General features: G+C 48.6%; 1 protein-coding gene across 2 annotated transcripts in view; it reads right to left on the reverse strand.

Annotated features, from left to right (window-relative positions):
• POMGNT2 (protein O-linked mannose N-acetylglucosaminyltransferase 2 (beta 1,4-)) overlaps positions 1–23,641 on the reverse strand; it is a 34,900-nt gene extending 11,259 nt beyond the window's left edge. Inside the window, exon 1 of one of the 2 annotated variants that reach the window (XM_072651077.1) lies at positions 23,201–23,641. The gene's annotated coding sequence lies outside the window, so the exon portion shown is untranslated. Of the gene's footprint in view, positions 1–13,884; positions 13,902–23,200 lie in introns of those variants that run through there. The other variant, XM_072651078.1, reaches the window with a different exon arrangement.
• Positions 23,642–25,562: the final 1,921 nt, after the last annotated feature.

Genomic DNA, 25,562 nt, shown 5'->3' on the forward strand with positions numbered 1-25,562 from the left:
TTGACTGGGCTGGGTCTTAATCTTGGTCGGAGTGATGGAATCTTGTTCCTCTGTTAAGCACCCATGCAGTGAAATAACATTGCCCCAGGTAGGACAGATTCAAAATGCGCCCCCCTCTGGGTCGAGGGTCCCACTTCCTTGGGCGGAGGGAGGTTTCAGAAGGATAATCATATCTGCCCTTTTCATACCACCTTAAAGAGCTTTACCTAGAGGAGCCCATAGGAATCTCAGAACAACCCTGAGGGTGCTACAGGTATTATCTGGGAAATGGAAGAGGTTGGATAAGATGACTTCCAAGGCCCCTTTTAGGTCTACATTTGTGGCCCTAGGATCCCCTCTTGTTTCTGACAGGATGTGTTTTTATTAATATGGATGGGGGGGGGTGGTTCTAGTGAGGCAACTCCCTACACCAATCCACCTACTCTGCAACTGAGAGTCTGAGTGCTAAGGAGGCAGTGCCCAGGAGGCACTGATAGGTTAGAGACCAGCTGGAAGGTCAGTGGAAGGACCTAAACCCAGTTCTTCCTGACTGAAGCTAACTAGCTCTCTATGCAACATGATATACTGCCTCTCAACTTGGCTTGGATTTAAGGGGAAGGGGATGCAAAGACTGAGTAGCTGCCTCTCAGAGAGGGCAGGAGACTTGCCTACTGGCACATTAAGTGTAGCGGGCAGGATTCAAAACCAGTTCTCTCCATGATCCAAGACATTTCCCACTGGGCCATGATCCCAAACACACTCAGAAAGGAATAACATAACTGAGGTTCTAAGCTTTGCTCCAAGTGACTCCTGGCTTCTCACATTAGCCTCCAGGGCAAAAGAAAATTAAGAGAAGTTCAGTAGAAATCAAGGCAATGCAATGGCATGAGAAACAGTGAACTGGGACTCAGGAGACCAGGACTGGATTCCTAGTTTTGCAACCAAGTAAAAGCAACATGAAATGAAATTTCTGAGATTCTAAGCCATGCTGACAATGGTAGCCACCATTGTTCCTCTTTGTGAGTGACAGCCCTGACAGAAAGGGACATTTACCTGCTCTTGCTAAAGAGCTTATTGCAAATGACCAGCAAAGGGGAGTCTTCTTATAACTGCATCAAGCAGAGCCACAGGTGAATGCCCACCCACCTGCTGGTCATTAAGTGATTACACTGTAGGAGGCAGCCAGGTGGTGCAGATTCATCTCCCTGTAACCCACCTGTCTGTCGATGAATTGTCTTGCAGACTTTGCTAGGCTGGTCTTTGGAAAGCTGTTTGTCACCCGGCCCACACTCTAGCAGAGCTGAGCAGGATCACCTCTACACCACAAAGACAAGGGCTTTAGTGGAGGAAGCATTATTTACTCCTAAAAATACCTTCTAGTCAGTGATAAGAAAGTTCACCACAAAGGCAAAGAAATCCATCATCTCACAGATTTGGTCTCATCACTCCCCTCCTCAAAAATGGCCAGTGACCTTTCCATTGCCTCCAGGATAAACAGAAACCCTCAGCCTGGCACTTTCACACTGTGGCTCTCACTTACTTTATCTTTTTTTATGTCACTACCCTTCACACAGTCTCCATTCTGGTCACACCGATCTCCTCCCCTATCTAGGACATTCCATCTCCTATCTCCTCCGCGTTCCTTCCCTCTCCATATAACTTTGTATATATCCAAATGAAGCAAAGTGGATCAAGAGTCAGTTTGGAGTCAAAAGACCTGAATTCAAAGCTTTCTCCTGACACAGACAGGCTGGGGATTCTGGGAAAGTGGCCTGACCTCTCAGTACATCAGGCAAATCACTAAGAGGGAGTTTCTTCACTCCAAGGAAATCACAAGTTCACCCTGCCCCCCATGCACCAAGGCAGACCCCCCCCTTTATATATTCCTTATTTTTATTTCTTTGTACAAAACCTCCAGCCCTCCCCACTCCAACAGAATATCAGTTCCCTGAAGGCAATACAGACTGTTTACTGTCTTCACCCCTCTGCTCCTCCACCCCAACTGCATCAAACACCATGGATAGCACCATGAGAACTGAGTGAAAGATTGTCTAACTGAACATTTTTATATTTCAGGCAAGTTCAAGTAATGATTCCATGCTATCCATGCTGCCCACATTGCTTCAGGTGTCCTGCAAAGCCAATAAGGAAATGCAGACCCTTCCCCTGCTCCCCCTCCCCTTCAAACACACCAAGCATAACCCAGAGAGAACTTCCTCTCTCCTTCCTTTGGTCTACTTTTCCTGCATTCCTTTGAGTAGGATGAGGAAGGTGGCGGAGGGTCACCACATTCTCTGTGCCAGCGAGGGGAGGGAGGGGGCATAGTGATGCCAGCCAGGGTCCTCCTGCTGATGTCATGCCTCCCAGGGAACAGGCATTTCCACCTTCAGTCTGTCTGCAGGAAGGAGTTACCCCTGCACTTGAAGGAGGGCCATGGTCTGCTGGTCCCTCTGCTATGGTTCTACTTGGAGCCCTCTAAGGAAAACTGTGAGGTTCCCAGCTACATAACTTCAAAGAGAAGATGCACGTGGCCCAAAGACACTGGCCATATGAATGCTGGTCTCTCCTAAGGGTGGGAAAGAGGTAGGGAATGATGAGGGGACAGTTCTAGGCTGGAGAAACAGAAAGTTATGGGACCCCATTTGGTTACCAGGAAATGCTTCCTGGACCCCATTGTCCTATTACATCATCTTCTGATCAGGGCAGAGCATGCTGACTCTAAGGGATCCATCCCTGTTTAACCAAGATTCAGAATGAGGACCTGAAGGCCAGCCCAGCAGAAGCACCACTGGACTGGTCATCCCCTTCCCTTCCGTTTCCCCATTTATAAGATGAGGAGTGGTCTAGATAGCCCCTAAGGCCCCTTCCAGCTCTACATTCTATGACTCCATGATCATGGTGCCCTAGCTCTGCAAACACTAAAGCCTGTGAACAAAGCTTCCTGGGCTCCACAAGCCAAGATCCAGGCGGAAGGGAACGTGGGGGCTTCCAGGGAGATCAGCTCCCGATCTCAGTGCCTTTGTCTCCACCTCGTGGCCCCCAAACACACTGAAAAGAGCAGAGGCCTTTTAGGACATGGGAAACTAGGAAGGTGAGCAGGGAGGAACTTTAGACAATATGTCTTAAAATATATAAAAATATATATATACAAAACCCAAATAGCTCAAATTGGTTGCTCAGCTACTACCAACCACAGGGCCTGAAGCACACCCCACACTACAGAACATCACCAATTACGACAAATAAAAGTATCAGATGACCTTTTAAAAAGCTATACTGACAAATATGAATCCTATAGAAGTCAGGCCCCAAGATGCCAGGCCAGGCCAGGCCCTCAGGTAGAGCAGGACACTGGGATACAATCCCAGCCCCGGTTTCCCAAAGGAGCAGTGCTAAGGGTCCTTCAGGCCAAGGTAAGCTTCTGAGAAAGGTATCAGGAATCAAAAGGAAACCTAACTTGATGGGTGCATCCTGTTTCTTCACTCAAACAAGAAACAAGCATTTATTAGGGGCCCATTGTAGTCAGGGCAGTGGAAGAGCGACCCAGTTTAGATATGGCATGGTCCCTGCCCTCAGCAGCTCAGTTTAATAGACAGTTAGTGTAATGTGAATTATGCAAGCTGTCCCAAGAAACAGGAGACTTCGTTAGGATCTCAATGGTAGGAAGTAGGAGAGCCATGGTTTGGACCCAGGTCATCATAATCTGAATCCACCCTAACACTTGGCCTCCCCTATGGGGTAGGGGATGCCGCCAGAAAACAGCTCAAGTTCCCTTGGACATTTACTCTGGGCTGAGCTCCAGCAGGCCACTTACATTTATTGGGCCACCTAAAACGCGTAGGCGGGCCTACAGGGCCTCTAGGGGCCTTCCAGGTCTGTCTGGGACCCTGGGATCTCTAAGCAACTTTCTGGCTCTTGGCATCCTAGGAGAGACTGGGGGTGATGGCTTCTTCGGGGCCTGGACAGAGATGGTTCCATGCTGACCCCTGGTGGTAACACACCCTATTACATACTCTAAACTCCAGCTCAAGATCCGAGGGCCATGGACGGAGCTTGAGCTGGCAGGACTGGGGGTAAGAACTATTTTTAACTCTGGAGAAATCAGGAATTAGAACAAAGAGAACAGGCCTGGGGCAAGATCATTACGGATCAAACTTCAAAAAAGGGAACAGACTGAGCTGTGCTGCAAGCAGCGAACACCCTAGACAGAGTTCTGGCAATAATGACCTCCTGGCCATGACCCTGGGCCAGGCACCAGATCAGCACCAGATCGGGATCTACGCCTCAGCTTCATCTCTGTCAGACAAGGGAGATGACAACTTTTGGCCTGATATGATCAGAACCACCCACACTGACCTGACCTTCCTCCTCTACCCTCCCAACACGGCCCAGGGACAGGTCTGTTTGTCCTTCCCTTTCTTTGGGGAGGGGCAGGACTTGGGGCTTCTCTCCTCCAAAAACCTTCTGAGAAAAAAAAGTAAAATCTTTTTAATAAATATGCCAAGTCAAGCAAAGAAAATGCTCGCTTAGGCTGTGTCTCGAAAGACACAGGCCTGACCACGTTACTCCCCTGCTCAAAAGCTCCCGACGGCTCCCTCTGGTTTGTAAGACCAGATACAAGCCCCTTAGCCTGATGCTCACTGGCTTCCGCAGCATCACTATAAAAGAAGAGCAGGGATGGAAAGTCTGGAGGGGCTCAGCGTGGCATGGGGCATGATTCAATTTGAATTATTCATCTGATTATTCAATCAGTTGCTAAGAGCTGCCTAGGACCTCTGCTGGACCTGTCTTTCCATTTCAGAATTCACAAGACAATGTTAAGTGGATTCTACAGGTAGCAGACTAACAGATTAGGGTCTCAATGCCCCCACAGAATGAGCAAGGATGCCCCATTATCTCCCCGATAAGAACATCAGGAGATCTGTGGACTGCAGTGACAAGCAGCAGCAGCTCAGGTGAAGTCAGCTGAACAGAATCTGCTTCCTTCAAAGCTGACCTCTGGGGTTACCTATTTTCGGAAGTCTTTCCCAATCACCCCTCACAGAAAATTGTATTTATGGATCTGCCTTCCTGTTATCCCCTCCTCCACCCCATGGAAGCTCCCTGAGAGCGGGAGTTGTTTTATTTTTATCTTTTCATCACTAGTCCCTAGCCTGGTACCTGGCACATTGTAGGCATTTAGTAGATGTTTACTGAATTAAATGAAGGGCATGATCCCTAGCATCAGAAGTACATTGACATCTGTTCTTCATTCTGGAAGAGGACTGTGACATCGGTATATACCACTGTAGAAGCACACTGGACTTGGAAACAGAAGCTACGGCTCTACCCATGCACCTGTGTGACATCAGGAAATCCCGCTTCTCTGTGGGCCTCACTGACCTCCAGATGTGTGATGCTAGGATCCCACCTGCCATCCCCACACCTTCCTTCCAGCCATCCCCCCACGACCAAGAGATGCTCTCAACCCCAACTGTCAAATTCCTTCATCTAAGGCACAGCTCAGGCACCATTTCTTCAATGAGCCTCCCCCCCCCCCCCACCCCGATACATTAGCATCAAATACTTAGGGCTTTCTCCTTCCAGTAGCCTGGCATTTCGTCCTCTGTAGTGTATTCTTCAGTAGAATGGAAGGTCCTTGAGGGCAGGGGCTGTTTCCTTCCCTACCCTTGTATCCCCAGCGCCTAGCACGCAGCCCTGTATGTCGGAGGTGCTCAATAAACGGGGAGTTGGGCACTGGCCTTGCAAGTGGAGGGCCAGGGTTGGAATGCCAACTGTCCAGCTGGGTGATGTTGGGTAACTCACTGAGGCCACTCTGGAGGTCTCCTTTCCTTCTTTCATAAAATAAAGGGGAGAGGGAAAACTCCCTAAAGATTTCCTCTAAATCATACCATACCTAACAACTGTTGCCACAGAACCTAGGACCCCAAGGCCTGCAGGCAACTAGATGACCTCAGGGAAAGGAATTCTGGGTAATTCTGAGTGGGGGTGGGCTGAGGAGGGGAATGATGACTGCCAAGTATCAGGTCTCTCTGAGAGGCTCCTGATTCAGGCCCCTGCATCCCGGAGGCTTTCACCCAAAAGGCTTTGCTTGGAGTGGAGAGTGGCTGAGTGCTTTTTACAAATATGATCTCACTCGATTTCACAACCCTGCAAGGTAGGTGCTATTACTGTCTCCACTTTACAGCTGAGGAAACAGGGGAACAGAGCTTATGTGACTTGCTCAGGGTCACACAGCTAGTAAATGTCTGGAGCCGAATCTGAACTCAGGATTTCCTGACTCCATGTGCAGTACTCTATCCACTGGGCCACCAGCTGTCTTTAGAAATAGCTAGGGCTTTTCCCCCCGGGGGAATAACAGCCAAGCCCTGTATGTTAGACCAGAAGGAGAAGAGTGAACTCCTAAGAGGCCACAGGCCATGGGAGCAGAGTCCAAACCCCCACCTTACCCACAAAGAAACTGAGGCTCAGAGGGTTGGCCAGCCATTGACAAAGCTGCCTGGGGCTTCTCCCTCTCTCCCCGCCCCAGAACATCATTGTTGACCTATCCCTCCCCACCCCTTCTACACCTCGATTCCAGAAGGCACTGCTATCTAAAATGGGAAGGCCTCCCCAAGGATCCAAGACCTAAGATCTAAGACCCGCCCTCTGTACCACCTTCAACCCTCTCCAATGGCCCCCCAGGCAAGTGGGTGTGCTTTGCTCAGGACCACCATGAAGCCAGGCATTCGGTTTTCAGCCCAATTACCTGCCTGTTGGCTGCATCCATAAGAAGCCCGGATGCTGGCGACAGCCACCTCGACTGCCAAGGCACCTACGAGTTAGGGCAGAGCAACTGCCTTCAGCAATGTTTGATGCCTGCACCGCAGGAGGGCATAGGATGCCGCTGATGACTGCTTAGGGACATTCTACCTCAATGAAGCCTCTTTTATTGAGGCACTTCCCAAGTAAGCCATTCCCAATCGGCCATTTTACATTCTGACAAATCTTACAGGCCATGTAAATCCCCAAATCAATTCTTTAAAGGTCTTCCTATCCTTTTTAGACAGAGAGAGAAAGCATAGTGGGAAGGGAAGGGAAAAGGATAGGGATGGAAGAAAGGAGAGAAAGGGAGGGAGGGAAGGAAGGAGGAAGGATAGGAGGAAGAAAGAAAAGGAGAGATGAAAGAAGGACATGAAAGGAAGGAGGACAAGGAACAGAAAAGTAGTGAATGTTGCTGCCTTTGGAATGAAGTCCCATAAATCAACCGAGATAATGTCTTGAAGGTTAACTGCCTTCTCATCTCAGATGAGGTCAATTTAAATCGCCAGGAGCTCTTAGCACGTCACCAGTGAGAAATGATTCGACCTATTAATGGAGCTCAACAGCTGATAAATCCAAAGGTGCACCAACGTCTGGAAGGAGGAGGAGGCTGGTCTTGCTGGGCCTGACTGACCTTCCAAGGAGAAGGAAGATGAGCCAGAGCCGGGCACCTCCTTTCCATCCTCTCTGGGCCCTGTCTGGCAGTGACCCTTCCATCCCCCCTTCCTGGCCCAAGTGGAGGGCACACAGAGAAAAGGAACAGGACACTAGGTTCTTCCATCCTGCTCTGCTCTGGGGAAAGGCTCCAGATTTACAGGTGGCAGGAACCTTAGAGGTCATCTGATCCAAGCCTGTCATTTTACAGATGACTGCTGAAGGTCACTCAGAATAGGGATTTGAACCCTGGACCTCTGCTTCCAGTGTATTTTGCACATCCCATGCTGAAAGAGCCTGTGGGGTTTGGGAGAGCTGAGGAGCACATCCTTGTCCCCCCATCCACCCCAGATGATTCCAAGAGTTGGCCACTTCCTGGGGCTCAGGCATGAGAAGGAAAGTTAAGTGTCTCTCTCTGCAGATGAGTCAGGGTGGGCCCTCCTGCCGAGATAGCCACCAGGCAATGAGCAGGCACACATCAGCGAGCCAGGTGGAGAACAAGCCAGAAGAGACTGAGAATCTCGGACAAGGGCAGGGTCAGCCCAGGGACCCCATGCACCTGTGCTGAGACGTCCCACAGGAACCTCAAAGCTGCCTTGAGATTCATTTTTTCCTCAGATAGCTCAAATGAAATCAAAACCATTATCACTTACACTAATACTAATTAAAAGAAAAAATGCATTACTCATAGGCCTAATCTCTTTCTTTTTCATAGGATCAAAGATATGTCCTATTAGCATCTGAAATTAGCCAGGAATAAAAATCCCCATCAGCGGCTCTGAGAGAAGTCCCTCAAAGGCCAAGGGATAAATTAAATAACCAGGGGATGAGAGGTCTAGAAGGAACCTTGGAGCTCATCTAACCCCTTTAATTTACCAAGGGGGAAACTGAGGCCCAGAAGGGAACTGACTTAGGACCACTGATTGAGAACAGCAGGGAACCTTGGATAGCATCTTGTCCTGGTTCGTGGTCTGGGGTATTAGCTTATTTAAAAATTTTTTTATATTAAAAAAGGAAAAATAGCTTAGAACACAAAAAAATTGCTAACTATTTTAATATCATTGGTTTCCTTGGAAATCCTCTGCATTTTATGTATTAAGAACATGACTCATACAAAAGACCCATAGGCTTCATGATGCCCAATAATGATTCCCTCTTTTAACTGAAATATAGCCTTTCCTTCAATTAGGAAGGCAAGCAAAAAACATCATTCTGAGGAGGGGTCCAGGGACTTCGCCAGCCAGACAGAGTGAGCCACAATACAAAAAGAATGAAGGCCCTGAAACTGAGGCCCAGAGATATTATCACCAAGGTTTTGCCAGGATTTCCAAAACAAGAAGGCTGAGCTCTTGGACACTTAACCCTAAGAGGCTGAGATCTGGGCGGACATTCTATCTGACCAAAGGACTACCTCATGTCCCTTACTGACCTAAGATTGGGCTTTTGAGATGAATGGGGCCTCCTGGTCCCACCCTCTCAACCCACTAAAGTTCATCCGATCCCAGGACTTCTTAAAATGCAGGGAAGTACCTCAGCTCTGAATCTGAGAGACCTAGTTCAAATCCTACCTTGGTGAGACTTAATCTCTCAGGGTCTCGGTTTCTGCATCTGAAAAACGAAGGGGCTGGGCTAGGAGGCCTCTGGGGTACCTTTCATCTCCAGCTCTGTGAGCAGGATTAGCCAGGTAGTGCAGATGATAAACTGCTGGGCTTGAAGTCAGAACCTGAGTTCGAATCTTGCCTTGGACACTCAATAGCTGGGTGATCCTGAGCAAATCACTTGGCTTCTGATAGCCTCAGTTTCCTTATCTGTAAAATGGGAGTAATCTGATCAATCTTGTCTCACAACTGTTGAGAGGATTAAATAAGCTAATAACTGCAAACACAGAGTACAGTCTGGCACATGGCAGGTACCATCTAAATACCAGCGATTATTATCTCAAAGTGCTATGTACATAATGCTAACTCACTATGATGATCCTAGGACAGAAGCTCTGGGGGAGCTCCGTATTACACATGACCTTCCCCACTCAACACCAGGGCCTTGTGGGACGTACCCAGAGACAGCAAAACTGTGTCCTCTGAAAGTAAACTCATTCCATGAGAAAGATGCTTCTCGTCAGACTTTTATGGGGCCCTGCATCATTAACTTTAATCACGCCATTTTCACACCTTCCTACCCAACCAAGGAAGGAGGCTCTATATAATTATAGGCTGGCACTCCCTTACCTCAAATTACTTGTCCCCAGACAGATAAAAGTCTTGCCTCAGATCAGCAGGCCCTGTGTCCCTCCTTCCAAGAAAAGCTAACAAGGAAAAGGGGGTTGAGGGGGAGGGGGAATCATGGTCTTTCAAAGCTCTTAGCCTGAAGCTCCTCTGAACAAGGTAGCCCAAACAGGCCATCAATGCTGTTCTGGAATCAGAACTCCCATCTTATGGAAGGACTGAGGGAAAGGGCCCCAAGGGAGTTTTAAAAGAAAAAAGCCCCTTTAAAAATAATTCACTAAGGAGCCACTCCAAGCCAAATGTGGCCTGGTTCACTTAAATCCAGGATTCTTAACCTGGGGACTCAGGAATTTTGAAAAAAAATGTTGCTATTTCACTCTAATTGGTTTCCTCCTTTATTATCTCATATATTTTATTTTTATAAACATTAAAATTGCATGCATTTCACTGGTGGAAGTAAATCCCTTCTTGGTGTGGGAATGTCCTCTTCCCAACCAAGCAGGTTGATACTTTCTGTCTTAGAGGTGCCTAAGGCAAGGGGAGGTTCAGTGGCTTCCCCAGGGTCACTCAGCCAGTCTAACTGTCTGAGGAAAAACTCCAACTCAGGACATACTGACTGTGGCCAGCATTCTGTCTGCCTTTCATCTCAGTATTGATTAGACAAACATTATTAGGCACAGAACTGTAAACTGAACTCATGAGCAAAAGACAAGGTACTGGTTCAGGTGGGATGAGGCCCAAGTGAGCAAAGGATTTTTTTTAAGGGCAGAGGATTAAGAACATGCCTGAAAATAAGCTTACAATAGAAAAATACAGGAAGAAAATCCCCCTGGAGACTGGAAGAGGCAGAAGGCCTGCAGTCAAAACTTTCCCCTATATGGCTTCATTCAGCTCCCTGGGCAATTAAATATTATCAGATTCCCACAGATTTAATGGATCTTTTCTAGGATCCCATCTGTTCCTACCAGAAACTGCGGGAATATAGTAAATGAAGCCACTGTACCTGCTGAGACCAAAATCGGAGAGCTGGGAGGGCAAAGAGGCTGTGTGCCACCCAGAGATGCTGCCAGGAGGGCAGGCTCTGAGGGGGAGGGACCAGTGCTTCACATGAAGGCTGCCCCCAATCAGTCCAGCGGCCCACCTGGCCCTGTTCAGGTCCTGGAGGGTTGGGAAGGAGGAGAGAAACTGGGAGGCTATGGGTACAGAGAACAAAGGCGGGCTCTGGCTGCCCAGGCCCTGCAGGAAGGTCTCCCAACAATTAATCAAGAATTTCTTAAGGATCCACTATGTGCCAAGTATCAGGGAAGAGTCAACCATGAAGCGGGTCCTGCCCTCAAGGACCTTACAGGTCAGGGCATTTAGGGTTTCTCAGCAGCTTAGACTTGGCTGGAGTCACTCAGCCAGTGAGGGTCATTGGTGGGACTCTAACTCAGGCTTCCTGGCTTTGGTTTCTTAGGGCCACTTGGCCTCTGGAGCATCTTTAGGTATATTATACACCATCAGTGCCCTGAACTCCCAGGGGCAGAACAAAGGGAGATCCTCCACTACAAGAATCCTTAGGGCACTCCGTCTAGCGTCTGCCTCATCAGCCCAGAACCTGGCAAAGGCCTGAACATCTGTTTTTAACCAAACTTGTGGCTTCCTGGTATGGGGAGAGGTCCTAGTTGGTGAAGGTATGAGCACCTGGGACGGTCAGGAAAGGCCTCACCCCTCTATGCCTCGGTTTCCCTGGGTGTAAAATGGAGACAATAACACTTGTACCATGGAACAACTGAACATATCACGAAACACTGTGCATAATAGTACTGTTATCAGGGAGAGCACAACAGCTGCTGCTCAGCTGGATTCTGAGTCAGGGAAGGCCAGCATGTGAATAGTTAACATTATAAACACATATCGATCATGCTCATGTTCAATATAATATCTAAGTTTTCAAACATATAACTATAAACATATATACCTACTTAAGCTTAAAACCACACTAAGACTTATGGGACCCCACATCCACACAGGCACACACACACTCTTATTCCTCCATCCATCCATTCATCTGTGTTTATTTCTGTCAGGTATATTAGTGAGTGCTATGGTCTCTCCCAGATTTAGGACTCTTGAATTCTCTTCTTAAGGGCAAGGAAGCCTCGGTCTTCACAACGGCCACATTACCGGCCATGATGGGCCAGACTCTCGGCCCATGAATTAGGATTCATAAAGGTTCGATTTTCCCCTATCTTAGGGAAATAAAGGAATTCAGGCCAAAGGCTATTGGAGGCCTCACAGCAACAAATCTCAGTCATCAAGGCTGAGTGGTAGAAACCAGAAGCCCAGATGGACAGGGCAGACCCCCCAGCAGATGCATCAAGATGGGCTGATCAAGCTAACACAGTCATAGGGGCTTGAATGGCTTAACGTGATCTTCTGAAAACGTGTAGAGCAGGCAGTGCAGAGGGTCCCAAGCCATGGGCCATGGGCCAGCCAGGCCAGAAGGCACCCTACTTTGTTTCTAGAGTTTAGGACAGAGGGTTCTCTCCCAGGGTTCAGGGGATAGAATGATGGTCCCAAGTCAAGAAGACCACTTCTCACAACCCATTCTGACCCTCAGTCACTCCATCTATCCCCAAGCCGCCTTTACCTCATCTAGTAAGGCCTCTGGTGTGAGCCTCAGACTTTCAAAGACGGTGTAAAGGCTCATTACTGTTCCTCTCAGTCACCTCTGCACAGATGCCCCTAGCTGGGGCCTGGCACACAGAAGGGGCTTGATAAATGCCTGCTGACTGAGGAGACCTCAAGACAAGCCACTTGCAGCCCTAGGCCCATCCATCATTTTCAGTTTGGACCGCTGCCTGGCACTTTTCCACTCGGCGCTTCCTAAGAGTCCCTGAGCTGTTTCATGTTTGCATGTCTCCTGCAGAGAACACAGATGAGATCCTGAAAAGGGGCCTGAGAGGACAGAATGAAGGTTGGCCCCAAATGCCGAATTATACTTCCTCTACACTTTTAACACACTGTGCCCTCTAGTTTCCCAGCTCACAGCTACAGGCAAAATCTCACCAAGAGAAAAGGTCACTGAGATCACCTCGCCTGATCCCTTCATTTTACAAATAAGGAAACCCAGGTCCAGAGATGGTTCATGATCTACCTCAGCTAGGTGGCAAAGTGCATGCATCAGGGGTCTGCAGTACACAAGAGCTGAAATGAAATCTGGCCTCAGAAATCAGGAGCTATGTGATGCCGGGCAAGTGACAACCTTTCTGCCTCAGTGTTCTCCACCGTATAATGGGGAGAAAGAGCTCCGACTTCGCATGGTTTTGGTGAAAGTAAAAGGAGATGGTATTTGTAAAACACTTAGTAGAGTCCCTGGCAAACAGTAGGTGCTTAATACATGCTTTCCCGCTTCCCTTGCTTCCCAGGATTCCCAATGAGAGTTATCAGAAAGAGGGAGAAAGGAGGCTGCGTTGACAGATCCCAAGGGCATGATCACATTATCTGATCAAGAGCAGGGGGAGTGTGTAAAGCTGGACCCTCCAGACTCCAGACCCAGCACTGACCACTGGGCCACACTGTCTCTGGGGGTGGGGCGGGCTTCCTTTGTCTGGACATTCCCTGACCAAGACATCTTGTACGCTTCTAACCAAATGCATGTTGTCTCCTGAACTAGAAGGGCAGCTCTTGAGGGAGCCTTTCTTGGTGTCCCTCCAAGGCACACAGCAGTGCTCACTAAGTGCTGAGTTTGACTAAGCCAGCTCTGGGTGGCCACGCCCTCTCACTCAGCAGCATCTCCGAGAAAGAAGTTTGCTCTGGAAACCCAGCAAGGTGGGGGAAGCTGCCTCAGTGCCCACCCTGTCCAGATGCCCCTGGGCTACCCCCAGATCACAGGGGGCATGGGGCTGTCCTGTAATACAGCAACATGCCCCTCTGCTCCCTAGAATGACTCTTTCACAGACAGTGGGTCAGATGGTTACACTGCTGAGGCAAAACCACTGGCACAAGGCCCCAGAATTCTACAGCTTTTCTGGGAGGGCTGAACACCCTAGGGAGGTCTGGAGGCCCTGAAGGACTACCCCCCACAACCCCCGCCAAGGACCTAACTTTGAATGATCTGCTGGAAGTAGAGATCTGCGTGGACAGCAGAGGTCATTCAGCCCACTTGGGCATTTTACAGATGAAGAAACTGAGGCCTAGACCATAGAGCTAGCTAACGGTACAGCTGGCTCCTTCTACTTACCACAGAGGGCACAGCGCCCACACCACTCTAGTCAAAGAGACTGGACATGTCCTTCATAAGACAGGATTAGCCTGAGAGGCTTCTGAAACCCCCCATGTTTTGTTCTTTCCTTAAACCCTGGGCACTCAGCACAGTTCCCGGCACACAGTAACTAGTGCTTAATAAACGATTGTTGACTAACAGATCATTGGTACTTGTAACATCCAAGAGGACAAAGTTCTTCCTAATCAGAGAGGTGAGGTGAAGCAACCTGGGGCAAGGTTCAGAGGTGGTGTGTCTGAATCCTGCCTCAACGAATCAGTGTGTAAAATGATGGAATGGAGGATGGATGGGGGGCAGAAGGGGAGGGAGAGAAAATAAATACTTGTAAATAGAAAATAAACTAAATTAAATAAAAATAAATCAAATCAGATGAGATTGGATCAGATAACTCCTAAGCTGCCTTCCACACTATCTATGCTATCCTTCACCTTTCCATGGCCCCAAGATTCTGGGAAATGGGAAGAAATTCAGACCACAAAAACTTGGTCAGATGCTATGAAGCATTCCCAGCATCTCCTTCATTAATCTAACTGTTCTCTTCCAATTCTCTTCCAAAACCTCATTACCCACAGGCTACCTGTCCACAGCCTCAGCCCCATCTCAGACCAAGGAGATAAATGCCAGAAACCAAAGGGAATGAGACCCATCAATCAATCAACAAAAACGTGCTGATCGCCTCCTAGAGGCTAGGCGGATCTTGGGAGTACAAAGACAGCCCACTGCCAGCTCAAGGACATCACTTTCTACTGGGAGATGGGACAACACGTACCTCTGTAAGTGGATGCCACGTGAGTACATACAGAATAAATGCCACGTCACATAGAAGGCATTATGAAATGTCTCTAAACACTGGAGATACAAAAGAAGAGAACAGACAATAAGCCCTACAGCCCCTGCTCTCCAAGGGCTCACGTTCTAAGGGTAGACAAGCTATATTCAGGATAAATGAAATAGCGTCAGGGGAAGGCACTAAGAGGAAGGAGACCTGGGAAAGATCTCCTGAAGAAGGAGAATGCTTCCACCAAAAATAGGGGCTTAAAAGAAACCCACTTAAAACAAAGAGACACAGAACAAAGGTAAGGGCTGGAGCAAAAACTGGCATGCTTCAGCTGAAGTAAAAAAGAAAAGTAGGGGGAGGCATCATGAGATAAAGGAAAAAGAGCAGAGAAATGACATTTTGCTAAAAAGTACCATAGAAAATGAAGTAATATCAATACCAAATGGTAGGTACAGCATCCAAACTCTTAAAGGAAAAGTTACATGAGTTGCAGAAGGAAATATACAGTAGGGGACCTCAACTTTCCCCTCTCAGAACTAGATAAATCTAACTAGAAAACAAATTTTAAGAGAGGTTAGGGAAATGAGTATAATTTTTAGCGAAGTTAGATGTAACAGACCTCTGATAGAGAAATGAAGGGGAATATAAAGAATACCATCCTCTCAGCATTACATGGCACCTACACAAACACTGATCGTGAATTAGAGCATTAAAAACCTCAGAGACAAATGAGAAAAAGCAGAAATAGTAAACGTACCCTTTTCAGACTCTGATGTAATATAAACTATACTCAACAAAGGGCCATGTAACGTAAATTAAAAGTTAATTGGAAATGAAACAATCTAGTCCTAAAGAACGAGTGAGTCAAAAAAGGAACTACAGAAACAATCAACAATCTCATTAAAGAAAACGACAACCATCCCAACTCACCAAAACTCCTGGGATGCGGCCAAAGTGGTGCTTCCAGGGAAATGTATATCACTGAAAACTTGCATGAATGAGACAGAGAAAGAGGATCAATGAATTAGGCACGCAGTAAAAAACAAAACAAAAAAAAAAAACACTAGAAAAAACAAATCCTGAATCCCCAATTAAAGACCTGATTCAGAAATTCTGAAAATCAGAGGAGAGATTAATAAAATTGGAAGAAATTAAACGACTGAACTAATAAATCAAACTCGGAGCTGTTTCATAGGGGAAAAACAGCAAAATAAACAAACCACTGATTAATTTGATTTAAAAAACAAAGACAGATGAAAATCAAATCACTAGTATCAAAAATGAAGAGGGTGAATTCACTACCAAGAAGAAAGCAGAGCAATTAGGTACTTGTCTTTTGCCCAATTATATGCCAATAAATCTAATAATTTAAGTAAAATGAATGAATATTTTTTAAAATATAATATAAATTGCCCTGATTAACAGAAGATACTTCTTCTTACTTAATCCTTAAACAACCTTATCTTAGAAATAGAAATTGAACACGCCAACAATGAGATCCTTAAGAAAAATTCCCAAATGGATTCACAAGTGAATTCTACCAAACATTTAAAGAACAAATTAATTCAAATATTCTATAAACTATCTGGAGAAATTGGAGAAGAAGGGGTCCCACCAAATTCTTTCTATGATACGAATATTGGTGCTGATACCTAAATCAGGGAGAGCAGAACAGGGAAAGAAAACTATAGATCAGAGTCTCTAATGAATACCAAAATGCAAACATTCTAAATAAATATCAGCAAGGAGATTATGGCAATAAATCACAAGAATCATACACCACCGCAAGAAGGGATGCACACCAGGAATGCAGGGCTGATGCAGTAACAGAAAACTCAGCATCATCGGCCTTATCAATAACAAACCCAACAAAAATTATATGACTGTTTCAACAGAGGCAGAAATGCTTTTGAGAAAATACAACTCATTCCTGTTAAAAACATCAGAAAGCATAGAAATAAATGGACCTTGCTTCCAACCCTCAGCAAGCACGATCTGTGATGGTGGCAGGTGAAGGAAGGACGCCCATCATCACCACTAGTACTAGCTGTAGCAACAGACAAGAAAAAGACAGCGACGGAATTAGGATAGCAATGAGGAAACACAACTCTTACTCTTTTCAGATGATGATGATATACTTAAAGAATCCTAAAGATTAACTAAAAAAAGTAGCTGAAATAATTGACAACTTCAGCAAAGTCGCAGGACATAAACTAAACCCACGTAAATCATCAGCATTTCTGTACGTTATCAACAAAGTCGAGCAGCAAGACAGAGAAATTCCACTTCAAATAACTGCAGACAACATAAAACACTTGAGAGTCTACCTGCCAAGACACATTCATGAGCTACAGGAACACAATCACAAAACACTTACTCATGAGCGGGCTGATTGAAATTAATAAAGGTGACAGTTCTACCTGTTAGCTTATTGATTCAGCGCTATACCAACCAAACTACCAAAGGACGATTTTAGAGAGCTAGAAAAAATAATAACAAAATTCATCTGGAAGAACAAAAGATCAAGCGTATCAAGGGAATAAATGAAAAAAAAAAGTGAAAGAAGGTACCCTAGCAGTACCAGATCTCAAACTATATCATGAAGGGGTAATCATCAGAACAACCTGGTACTGGCTAGGAAATCAAGTGGTGGATCAGTGAATACTTAGATACACAATACACAGTAGTACATGATCATAATAAACTAGGGTCTAATAAACCTAAAGATCCAAGTTTTGGGGCTAAGAATCCACCATCTGACAAAAATTGCAGGGAAAACTGGAAAGCAATCTGGCAGAAATTAGGTATATGGCAATATTTTACACTGTATACCAAAATAAGGTCAAAATGGGCACCTGTCAGATCTATGGATAAGGGAAGAAATGTATGACCCAACAAGAGATAGAAGATCACAGGAAATGGAATGGATAATTTTGATTATACGAAATTAAAATAGTTTCAACAAACAAAACGAATGCAGCCAAGGTTATTAGAAGGAAGAAAAAAAAATGTACAGCAAGTTTCCTTGAAAGGGTTGCATTTCTCAAATATATGGAGAACTGAGTCAAATTTATAAGAATATGAGTCATTCTCCAATTGATAAATGGTCAGAGTATGATATAAATAGGCAGCTTTCGGAAAAAGAAATCAAGACTATCTGTAGACATATGAAAAACGCTCTGCCAATATTGATTAGAAAAATGCAAATTAAAACAACTCTTAAGGTACTGCTTCACACCTATCAGATTGGCTAATATGACAGAAAAAAATGACAAATGTTGGAAGAGATATGGAAAAATTGGGATGTTGTTGATAGTTGTGAACTGATCCAACCATTCTGGAAAGCAATCTAGAACTATGCCCAAAGGGCTAGAAAACTGCATACCCTCTGACCCAGCAACGGCACTCCTAAAGAGCTCTAAGAAAAAGGCAAAACAACTTTTGTGGTGGCTTTTTTTTTTTTTTTGAGGAGGCCCATCCATTGAGGAATGGTCAAATAAATAGTGACTTATCATGGTGATGGAATACTATTGTGCTGTAAAAAATGATGAGCAGGACGATTTAAAAAAACTGAGGTGAACCAAACCAGGAGAACACTGTCCACTGTAAAAGCAGTATCAACCGCAGATGGCTTTGCTATTCTTGGTCATACAACGATCCCAGACAATTCTCAAGGACAGAAAATTTAAAGATGTTATTCGCCCCCAAAGAAAGCAGAATGAAGCACAACTTCTTTACTTTCTTTATCTTCGCTTTTTTTTTTTTGCGACATGGCTAATACAGAAATATGTCTTGCATTATTTCACGCGTATAATTGATATCACATTTCTTGCCTTCACAATGGGTGGGAGAAGGGGGCAAGGGAAAGAATCTGAAACTAAAATTCCCTTAAACAAGAGCTCTCTGGATTGGACCCACTGTTTTTTCTGGAATCAGCTATAGTTGCTAACGTCTCAGGGGCATCTCATTCACAAAGGTCCTAGGAAGCTAGAACTGTATATCCTTAATGTGTGGTCATATTTAGGAAAACACAGAAATAGGGAACTTTGGAAGAGGGGTGGGTTGTTGGAAAAAGATGATGAGTTGTTTTGGACATACTGAGTCCTCTACACGTTTCCAGGACGTTCAGTTTGAAATGTCCAGAATGTAACTGATGATGCAAGCCTGGGACTCAGCAGAGAGTGAAGCTTTCTGGGAAAAAAGAGATTTGCACAGAAATGAAAATAAAACTTACCAGGTGATGGGATCACCAAGAGATAGAGTATGGAAAGACAAAAGAAATGTGCCCAGGACAGAACTCTGGAGAAAACTCTACCTTGAGGGGTATGATACAGATGACAAGCTAGCAGAGAGAAGGCATGGTCAAAGATGGAGATGGTAGTGGTGTCATGAAAACCCAAGGAAGAGAAGGGGGTGGGGGCCACTAAGGTACAATACAACAGAGGGGTCAAGATGGATAAACCCTGAGAAAAGATCATCTGACCTGGCAATGAAGGGTCACTGATCACTTTGGAGAGAGCCATTGCAGCTGAATTATGAAATTGTAAGCTATACCACGAAGGGTTTAGGAGTAAACAAGTGGAAACCAAGTGGAGATGAATTAACATTTTCTAGAATTTTAGCTGAGAAAGGAAGAAGAGATATAGGAAGACACCTTGAGGGGATGGTAGGGTATAATGAAGGTTTTTAAGGATAAGGAGGATGTGGGTATGTTTGAAGACAGTTGGAGTGGAACCAGTAGATGGGGAGAGAGCAAAGATGGTGAGAGGGGGTGGTGGTAATAATTGAGGAGACAATCTGATAGAGGAGACTGGAGGAGAGAAAATCAGGGGCACACAAAGAGGGACTAGCTTTGGCAAGGGGAAGGCCATTTTCAGACTGGAAAGCAAGGAGAGGATGATGTCAAAGGGTTTTAAGGTGAAAAGGGGAACAGATAGAATTTATGGTGAATGATCTCAGTTTTTTCAAAGAAGTCTGTGACGAGGTCATAGGCTGAGAAAGGCAGGAAAGAGAAAGCCTTGAGGAGCTAAGAGAAGCACTGAGTAGCTTGTTGGGGAATGAGACGCACTCAATTAGAGTAGGACGGAAGCAGTACCTTGATTTGGTGCCTGGTTGAGATGAAAGAAAGTAATTGTAGAATGTATTCCAGTTGGCCCAGCTTCCTGCAGAGGAGGAAAGGCAGCTCAGAGAACGCTGTGGAGCTGAAGGGGCTAACTCTTGGGTTGAAAATGGGGAAGGCAGAGAGTGAAGCCAGAGGAGAGAGACCGAGAAAGGACTGCAGGGTGGAGGGATTAGTGAAAGAATAGATTTAGGAGTGGTACCCTATCTTATTTGTAATGCTGGCTTAGGAAAATCATACCCTCTGATGTGTCCTTGGGTCCACAAGCCCTAAAATCTCAATAATTCAGAATGCCCAGGAAACAACATTCTGCTTTAATGAATTTTCTGATTAACCTATGTTGACTTCCTATAATCCAGAACCTCCTTTGCCTTGTTGAAAATTTCTCAACAGTTTTTTTTTTCCTTTAAAGTCCTCTGATGCGTCTCAACATGAGACTAGGGTGACCCTGGACTCTGGAAGGCTGAGCCAGTGGGGTTACACACTGAGACAGAAAGGTTAAGCATAAAAATATGGCAACACACTATTTTCTGATATTCAAGGGCCCCATCACTTAATTTGAGGTTCTAGATTTTTCATCCACAGACTCTTTCAAAGACCATCCATTAAAATGGTAGAGACTGGGCTGAGATCTACATCAGTGGATGGAGAATCCAAATGAATGAAATCACAGATCCCTAAGGTCTTGTTCTATTTTGCCTCAGTTTCCCCATCTGTAAAATGTAGAGGATGGTAATGCCTACAATGCCTACTTCATGGGATGGTTATGGGCCAGCATGCTAATGTGTATAAAGTCCTTTGCAAACCTTGAAGCATGACATGTGTGGCCAATTACTATTCTCACTATTATACTGTCATGTTATATTATTATTATATTATATGTTACATTACTGTCATTATCATATATTGCCTACTTTACACATAAAATGTACATTTGTGGTTTTAGTGAGTTACCCGGGACACTGAAAGGCTGAGGGACTTGCCCACAGTCACACAGCCAGTTATGTCAAAGGTGAGACTTGAACCCAGGTCTTCCTGATTCTAAGGCTGGTGCTCCACCCACTTCCTTGCATCGTGCTCAACCTAAGTAGATAAATATATGTGTGTATATGTGTGTGTGTGTGTGCGTTCATCCTTCGTTGTCGAAGAAGACCATGTAGACCATGCCAATAGAGAAATGATGATATGACTTGCACTTGACTTTGTTTTGAGTGAGGGAGGGCTGTGCAGGTCACCAGCCTCACTTCTCCTCCAGAGCCACCTGAATCCAATGACCAGATATTCATCAGGATGACTGGAGATGACCCAGGATGAGGCAGTTGGGGTCAAGTGACTCGCCCAAGGTCACACAGCTAATGAGTGTCAAGTGTCTGGGGCAGCTAGGTGGTAAAGTGGATAGAGCACCAGTGCAGGAGTCAGGAAGTAGATAAATTCTGCTTTGGGAATTGTAAAGTTGGGGGCCCTCTTCCTCAGCCCCTAGCCCAATTATTTCCTGTGATTCCCAGACAAGGGCAGTGAGACAGACCACAGCCACCTTCACCATCCACAAAGGGTCTTTGCTATTACAGCATGCCCTCCTCCCTAGAGGAGTGTTTTAGCAGCCAGACAGCCAAAATTAGAAAATTCTGGGTTTAAATTCTGCCTCTAATACCTGGGCAAGTCACTTCACCTGTATGAAACCTTGGTTTCCTCATCTGAAAAATGAGGGGGGGGTCCTCTTCTCCCCAATCCAGGGCCTCTGATATAAACACCAGGCACTCCCCATCCTCTCTGCCTCTGCAAGTCTGACAGCCCACTTGTGGAAAGACCAAGAGACTGAGCAAAGTCCCAGGTCCTTGCTCAGCCTTTAGCTACGAGAGGGGGATGAGAAGGTCTCTAAGGTCCCTCCCAGGGCTAAGAGCCTAGGGAAATTTAATCTTTCCTCCATGACTCAGGATCTTGGGGGCCTCAGGACCATCATTTTGAACATTAGCTCTCAATGAACAGACTGAGCTAAGAGAATGAGAGGCATCCTCCGGGGTCTCTGGGGGTATTCAGGGAATTATCTGCCTTAAAAAAAAAAAAGATAATCCCTGCTATCAGCTTGCTCTCTAATGGCCTAGGGTTCCAATCCTCTCTTTGCCACTTTTAGTACGTGTGACTTTGGGGAAATCCTTTTAACTTCTTTTCTGTAAAATGAGGGAACAGAATTGGACATGAGATCCCTTCAGCTCAAGAGCCGCGAACCCAGGTCCAGTTGGCTTCTTTTTCCTGAAAATCTGGTGATTAATCATTGTAGGCCAGGAGGTCTCTGGAGAACACGCCTCCCCCCTGCTCCCCTTCCCCGTGGACCTCTCTCATTCTTCTCCAAATGGCTTCAGTGCTACCCACGCAATCCACCTGAATAACGAGCCGCGTCTACGCAGCACAGGAGCCCGGCCAGTCAGAGCCAAGGTCATGCGGACAGCGGCTGGGCCACCCCAACCCGGGGCGAGTGCCCGGCTGCTCCGAGCCTCAGTGTCCTCATCTGTGACAAGGGGAAACCGGACCAGGGCGGTCCGGGACCCCGGGCCTCGCTGGCCAAACCTGGCATGTCGTGCTTCGTGTAAACAAAGGAAGGCTTGCGGAGATGCCGCCCAGCACGGAGGGCAGACCCCCTCCCCCACGCACGGCCCCCTGCGGGGCATCAGCCAGGGCTCCCGGGAAGCGGGGCGGCGCTCCGGAATCGGCTCCCGCAGGGGCACCTCGGGGGCATCGAGCTCGGCCAAGGCCCGCTGCACGGGGCCCCGGGGGCCGGCCAGGGTGCCCCGTGCCAGGCTCAGACTGCACAGCAGGCGGCCGGCCCGACCCCCGGGGTGGCAGAGGTCACGGAGGAGAAGGGGCCGACTTAGAGACCTGCCAAGGCATCTCTGGGAGGGAGGGGCGGCGGCTGTGCCCATGCTACAGATGAGGAAGCTGAGGCACGGCAGGGGGCCAGCTAACAGGCGGAGGGTCTGAACGCGGGTCTCCCGCCCCCCAGCGCGGCTCGCCGGGCCCCGAGCAGGGAAGGCGCCGCAGGATTCCGAGTCCCGGCCGTTAGAACGGTCAGCGCCCCAGACAGCGTCCGGCCCGGGGCGCCCCCAGCGGCCGGCCCCGGCAACTGCAGCCCCATTCAACCCGAGCCGCCGTGGTAGCGTCGGGCCAGGGATGCTACAATGTAGCCAGCCGCCGGCGCCGGGCTTCTGGACCACGCTCGCCTCGTGCCGCGCCGGGGCCTGGAGGCGCAGGCCGGGCCTGGCCTGGCGGGGACAGGAGCGCGACCCCCTCCCCCCGAGCCCGGCCCGTGTCTGTGCCTGCGGGGTCAGAGTCGGGCCCTCGGGGGGCGCCCGCCCGCCCCCCCCCGACCCCCCCCCGCTCACCTGCTGATGCGCGGCGTGGTGCCCGGGCAGGTGGCCGGATCCCCGTCGTGCACGTAGGCCGCCCACGGCCAGGGCCAGGGCCAGGACCACGGCCGCCGCCGCCGCAGCCGCTGCAGCCGGTGCTCCCGGGGCTGCTGCGGCGGCTCCCGCTCCGGCTGCTCGCGCGGCTCCCGCGGCTCCAGCGGCTGCTGCTGTGGCTCCCGCTCCAGCTGCTCCCGCAGCTGCGGCTGCTCCCGTGCCTGCTCCAGCTTCCACGGCTCCGGCCGCCGGCGCGGCCCCTCCTGCTGCACCGGCACCGGCTGCGGCTCCGGCTCCAGCGTCCGCTGCAGCCGCCGAGCTCCAGCCGAGTCTCCGCCCCGGATGGAACCTGGCGCAGCCCCGCCGAGGACTCCTTCCGCGCCACGAGCTCCGCCCCGCGCTCCCCCCGCCGGGCGGATCCCTCAATGCGCAGGCCCCGCGGCTCCGCCTCGCCCCCGAGCCCGGCCAGCCCGCCCCCGCGCCTGCCCTCAGCGAGCGCCTGTTGCTCTGCGCATGCTCGGTGGCCGCCGATCGGGTTCCCTCGCGGCGCCGCGAAGGGCATTGTGGGCGTTGTAGTTCTTCCCTACTCCAGAAACCCAGCCGAGTCCCGGGGCCAGGGCCGGACTCACGCGGTCGGGCCAAGCCGCCCCCTCCACCGTGTGGGGCCCCCGAGCTACCCCCGAGGAAATGGCCCCGCCCATCTTAGGGCCTCCGCTAGGGCTCGCCTCCCCACGCTGCAGAAGAGGAAACTGAGGCCGGGAGGGAGGGCGGAGCAGTGGGGGGCCCTGCGACGCCCCCGGGCACCCCAGGGGGCCGAGAGGCCCGGGCCTCTTCTGTGGGAAAGGGTCCCGGGGTTCCCCGCGGCGTCGCCACCATTTTCAGTAATCTGCTTAAAATTCCACCTCAGAGCGCTTTCCAAAGCGCTTCAGAATGAAGGGCCCTTCTTTAGAGCCGCCTCGGGCGGAGAAGCCAGCCCTGGCAGCAGCCCGCGGGTGTAGACTGAATGAAGCCGGGCGTGACAGCCACTACTACTACCGCCGCTGCGGCCACACTGCACACCTCCGGCAGGGAGGCGACAAATGGGGAAACCGAGGCAGGCGGCAGTCAAGTGACTCGCGCAGGGTCCCAGCAGCCGGTGTTGCCCGACTCCGTGCCGGGTGACCCCTCCCGAGTCACTTGACCCGAGGTGAACGGCTGCGGAGTGGCGGTCCAAGGGGCCCAACGCGGTCCTAAGGGTCACTCTCCACGCCACGTGTCCATGGGAAAGCGCCGGAGGCTGCGTCTTATCCAGGCACTGGCCCCTGCACCCTGGCCGGGGCTCTGGCATCTCCCTGCCCCCCCCATGCCTGGGTGCCCTCCCTCCCCATCTCCTGCCCAAGGTCCCCTCCCCCAGACCCCGTCCTGATGCCCCCTGGCTCCCAGCGTTGTCCGGGATACAGCCTGCTGCCCAGTGGTCCGGCGGGATTCCTCGAGGGCAGCCTGGTCCTGGTGCCCAGCGCACTGCCGGCATGCAGCAAGTGCCTAATTAATGCTGGCAGACGGGCTGCCTCTGGTGCCAGGGTGGGAGGTGGCGTGCCTTCATGTGCAGTGCCAGCGGCAGCCCCTCAAAGACGCGTGTAGAGCGGTTTGTCAACAAACAGACTTATTAAAATTAAATACATTCAGAGAACGAAAGACAAATCACTGGATTCCAAGGCGGGCCAGACCTGGGGTTCTCTGGGGCTGCCTTCGTGTTACCGGGGAGAAACTAGAAGCCCAGGGTGGCAAGGGTCTGGCCAAGGTCGAGCGATCAATAGTTACCTACTTAAACCCTTTGTTAACTGGAAGCCCAGGGTGGCAAGGGTCTGGCCAAGGTCGAGCGATCAATAGTTACCTACTTAAACCCTTTGTTAACTGGAAGCCCAGGCTGGCAAGGATCTGGCCAGGGTCGAGCGATCAATAGTTACCTACTTAAACCCTTTGTTAACTGGAAGCCCAGGGTGGCAAGGATCTGGCCAGGGTCGAGCGATCAATAGTTACCTACTTAAACCCTTTGTTAACTGGAAGCCCAGGGTGGCAAGGATCTGGCCAGGGTCGAGCGATCAATAATTACCTATTTAAACTCTTTGTTATATGGATGGCTGTCTGGGAAGGCGAGGGTAAGAGGAAAGTTTAGTCAGTGCAGAATCAGATATCAATAAAATTTATTTTAAAAGATCAGATATTAATCTCCTGTTATGTTCTAAGCTCTATGTTCTAGGCAATGGATATACAAAGACAAACGTGAAACAATTGCCTTCCAAAGGCTTACATTCCATTGGGGGAGACATATGCACATATATGAGTACATAGAAAAGAGGCAGCT

Source organism: Notamacropus eugenii, chromosome 3 (genome assembly GCF_028372415.1).
Source record: "Notamacropus eugenii isolate mMacEug1 chromosome 3, mMacEug1.pri_v2, whole genome shotgun sequence".
In the NCBI taxonomy this organism is placed as follows: Eukaryota; Metazoa; Chordata; class Mammalia; order Diprotodontia; family Macropodidae; genus Notamacropus; species Notamacropus eugenii.